Source organism: Amblyomma maculatum, unplaced genomic scaffold (genome assembly GCF_055883805.1).
Source record: "Amblyomma maculatum isolate TAMU_Amacu unplaced genomic scaffold, ASM5588380v1 scaffold_13, whole genome shotgun sequence".
NCBI classification, from domain to species: domain Eukaryota; kingdom Metazoa; phylum Arthropoda; class Arachnida; order Ixodida; family Ixodidae; genus Amblyomma; species Amblyomma maculatum.
In genome coordinates this window covers 29,577,632-29,582,705 of record NW_028146738.1, presented here as the reverse complement: position 1 = coordinate 29,582,705, position 5,074 = coordinate 29,577,632, and positions in this window count along the sequence as shown.

Sequence of the window (5,074 nt, the reverse complement as noted above, 5' to 3'; positions counted from 1 at the left end):
AATAAGATTTGTAAAACCATTGGAAGCAATTGTGTGATTCAAATGGCAATTTATACTAGAAGGTGCAAGTGTATTAATGTTGAGGTCACCACCAATAATAGTAGAGTATTGAACTTCAGCGGCAGAATCAAGAAATTTGTCGAGATGTGTTAAGAACTTATCTGGGTCACCTGACAGCGGCCTGTAAATGACAGAAACCATTTTGTCCGCAGTCTTCAGCGCGAGCATTTCACAGTCAGGAGTCATTATAGAGAACTCAGGTAATAAATACTTCGCTATGAAGGCCACTGTTCTTTACGTAAATGGCAACACCCCCTCCACGAGAAGGACGATTCAGGAGCATAGCTCTCCTTGTCCAAATTGTTGCAGCCTGGAATTATCTGGCTGCCTATAGATAACAACATGCTGTGATTGAATCCAAACAGCACTTTTGTTTCGTGCCTTACAGTATAACTTTAAATCTTCTTACTTATTTGTAGAAAATATCCATGTCGGCTGAAGGCGCCCCTGAGCTTGAGAATGTTGTGTTGTGTTGGGTTTAATGGCGCATAAGCAGCTCAGGCTATCATGCGCCAAGCACAAGGTTGTAAATGGCGCACACTATTTATTCTACAGTTTCCGTAAAACATTTGCTTCCTTTAAAAAGCTAAAAACACATGATAGATCGATAAGTCCGCTTTCACCTAAAATCAAAGCTGGATGGAAAGGAATGTGTTCATCATAAAATCGAGTAAAATACTTTTTCCTTAGCATTTCAAATCTTGTGCATGAAAGTAAAACGTGGTTTATGGTGAGTTGCTGTCCGCATTCTTCACACAGAGGTTTGTTTTCTTTTCTCAACAAAAAATTGTGCGTCATATGCGTGTGGCCAATGCGGAGACGGCATAAAATCACCTCTATAAAACGTTCTTGATTGCGACATGATTTCCATTCCCCTAAAGTGGGCTTCACCAACTGCAGTTTATTATTTACCTCCTTACTCCATGATGACTGCCATTCGTCCTTTAGCTTGTTGTGCACCAGCATCATACAGTCTCTGTATGGCATGTCTATGTTCTTTATTCGTTTTCCATGGGCCTGGGCAGCGCAAAAGTCTGCTCTCTCATTGCCTCCAATGCCGACATGACTCGGGACCCAACAAAACGTTATTTTATGTCCTCGAGCAGAGGCTGTTGATATGTTGTGTATGATTTCTCCGAGTAGTGGTACAACTGCATTTTTGTGGCGAAGGGCTGTGAGAACACTTAAGGAGTCTGTGTATATAATACTGTTTGTAATGTTCTCGTTTACTATTTTGCTTACAGCCACTGCCAGAGCATAACATTCAGCTGTAAAAATACTTGCACACTGAGGTAATCTCACAGTTTTTTCCCATTTTCCATGCACTATTGCACTTCCTACGTGTTTTGTTGTCTTGGATCCATCCGTGTAAAATTGTGTGCAATTGTCATACTTTCCTTTAAGAGCTAGAAATTCTTGCAGGATGTGTTCAGGTGGTGTTTTATGTTTAGAAAACTGAGTTAGTGTGAAATCGCACACAACAGGAAGGCTGTACCATGGTGGCAGTGAATTTTGCCTTGATGCAATATTGGGGAGGGCGTTTAGTATTCCTAATTCTTTGCATTTATCCTCAAATCGAAGTAACAAGGGTTTGATTGACTGAGGCCTATTTTTGGACAATATTCTGGAGGCACATTTAGTGACAATGGGGTAGCATATATGTTTTGGTAGGGAGCGTATTTTCAGGATATATGAAAATGTGAGCATGGTCCTTCTAAGTTCTAGGGATGGTTCGTTGGTGTCTACATAAAGGCTTGCGATAGGTGATGTCCTATAAGCACCAGTAGAAAGACGCAAGCCTGAATAATGTACAGGGTCCAAGCGCTTCAAATATGAAGGTCTTGCTGATCCGTATACAATGCAGCCATAGTCTAGGCAAGAGCGAATGACTGTGCGGTAGATGTGTAAAAGGCACGTCCGGTCAGACCCCCAGTGTTTGCGTGAGAGGACTTTGAGTATATTCAGAGATTTGGAAGCTTTCTTTTTCAGGACGTTTATGTGAGGAAGAAAAGAGAGCTTCCTATCAAATGTTAAACCTAGAAATTTGTGTTCGTGTTTTACTGGTAGTGTGATTTCATTTAGGTAGATGGTGGGGTCAGTGTGCAGTCCTCGTCTAAGAGAAAAGAGAACAGCCACAGACTTTTGCGTGGAAAACTTGAAACCATTTTTATCTGCCCATGATGCCAGCTTATTTACGGTTAGCTGAATCTGCCTCTCACATGTAGTTACGTTTGATGATGTGCACGCAATTTGCAAATCGTCTACGTAAACTGAATACATAATGGATTTCGGTATTACTTTAGCTATAGAGTTCATTTTTACTATGAAAAGCGTGGTACTTAAAATGCACCCTTGGGGCACTCCAGTTTCTTGTGTGAAGTTTTTAGAAAGTACGGAACCAAGACGTACTTGGAAGGATCGATTATGTAGAAAGTCAGCTAGACATTTTAGCATCCTGCCGCGAATTCCAAGCTCTCCCAAATCTCGCAGGATCCCAAACCTCCATGTGGTGTCGTAGGCTTTTTCAAGGTCAAAAAAGACGGCAAGGCAGTGTTGCTTATGTAGAAACGCTTCTCGAACTGTATTTTCGAGGCGGACAAGGTGGTCAGTAGTGGAACATGTTTTCCTGAAGCCACACTGGTGAGTGTCAAGCAGTTTTTGGGATTCGAGGACAAACATCAACCTTATATTTAGAATACTTTCAAAGCACTTTGCAAGACAGCTCGTCAGGGCTATTGGCCTGTAACTACCTGGAGAATTTGGAGACTTTCCAGGCTTCAAAAGTGGCACTACAATGGCCTTCTTCCAGGACTCAGGAATTTTTCCGGATATCCAGATTTTGTTAAACAGTTTTAACAATGCTTCTACAGAGGTTTCTGATAAATGGGCCAACATTTCGTAGTGCACATCATCAGGTCCTGGTGCAGTGTGTTTGCCAGCTGACAGTACTCTATGTATTTCTTCTAGTGTAATTAAAGCATTAAAAGGTTCATTCATGCTACCAGTCATTGGGAGTTTTTGTTTTTCAACTGTTGATTTATACTTTAAAAAAGATTGTGTATAGTGCGTAGAGCTTGAAACTGCAGCACAATATTCTCCCAATATGTCTGCTTGTTCTTCTATACTGGTTTGTGCACCAGAGGTTGTGAAAAATGGAACTGTGAAGGGGGAGTACTTTCCATCTAGTTTATGTACTTTTTCCCACATGTCCTTGGATGTAACTGAGCTGTTGATAGAAGATACATACCTCTGCCATGATTGCTTTTCAGCTGTGCGGCGGATATACCGAGCTTTAGATTTTGCCTTCTTGAAATTTATCAGGTTTTCATGTGTTGGGTAGCGGCGTAAAATTCCCCATGCTTTATTTTGTTCCTTTTTTGCTTTTCTACATTCTTGCGTATACCATGCTTTACGATTTTGTCGCACCACACCGGAAGTCCGTGGAATGGCTAGGTAAGCGGCGGCAATAATACGTGCTGTGAAAGTTTCATTTAATTTATCCACATCAGAACTGTCCGAAAAGATTTCTTCTAGGGCAGCTTCCTCGCGGAAGAGTGCCCAGTCGGCCAAATTTAGCTTCCAGCGCCGTGGTTTTGTTAGGGTGATTGATGGTGATGATGCTAGGCTGATAATGACTGGAAAATGATGGCTTCCATAGGGGTTGTCAAGGACGTCCCATTTAAAATCGGCAAAAACACTTGGTGAACAAAAAGACAAATCTAGGCAGCTGAATTTGCCAGTGCTTGGAGAGCAGTATGTGTGTTTCCCCGTATTTAACAAACAGACATTGTTGCACAGAATAAAACTTTCTAAAACCTGACCTCTGACGTCGGTTTGTCTGCTTCCCCAAAAATAGGAGTGAGCACTAAAATCCCCAACTAAAAGATATGGCTCTGGTAGTTGTATAAAAGAGTTTCTAAGTCATGAAGTGTAACGGTTAGATGAGGGTCAATGTAAATGGAGCATATTGTTATGGCTTTAAAATGGAGCACTGTGACTGCAACTGCTTCGTATGTGGTTTTAAGGTCGATTTTTCGGGTTGGAAAACCACCTTGGACCACAATAGCAGTGCCGCCTGAGAGTCTGCTTGGGTTCTGTCGATCGCAACGAAAGACTTGATGCTTTTTAAGGATGTTTTTATTCTGTGGTCCAAGGTTTGTCTCCTGGAGACACAATGCGACTGGGGAAAAAGAACCTAATATATCTGTTATGTCAGTGTAATTGTTTAAAAGTCCACGACAGTTCCAGTGAACTAAAAATGCCATAGTAAAATATTAGTTGAGGATGGTTTAAAAACCTAGGCAGTTGGGTCCTTTGGACCTGTTATTGGGACTTTGTCCCTTCGTTTTCGCTCGAGAGAGCTTTGCCGCCGCTGACGCAGCGGCGAGGAGGGAGATGTGTCCATCACATCCTCAGATGTGTTGGACGTTCGTGCAGAAGGCACGGGTGCACTTGTTTTAGGCCTTGCCCCTTGGGACAAGGCCTTCGGGCCCGCTGACCTGGGGGTCAGCGCAGCCTGTTTTGGGGGTAGTGGAGCAGCACCAGCTACTTCCACCAGGGGCGCGGATGGCACCACCCCAGACTCATTTTTCGTTGCCTGGGTAGGTGCTGAAGACTCCTGTGGTGCCGCGCCCTGCTGCGCCACAGAGGAATAGGAAGGGTGTTGGATTGAATATCGTTTGCGTGCTTCGGTGAACGTGATGTTTTCTGTTACCTTTAGAGTGATTATGTCCTTTTCAGTCTTCCACACCGGACAGCTACGCGAATAAGCAGGATGGTTGCCCTGACAGTTTGCACAGAGATGGGGTTGAGCTTGACAGTCATCGGTTTGGTGCTCATGTGCAGCACACTTTGCACAAGTGAGTCGGCCTCGGCAGCTCTGAGCACCGTGACCGTACTTCTGGCAGTTAAAGCAACGTCGTGGGTTCGGAATGTATGGTCTCAGGTTGAGTTTTGTGTACCCCACCTCCACAGACTCGGGGAGTACGCTCAGTGCAAAGGTAAGGACAAAGTG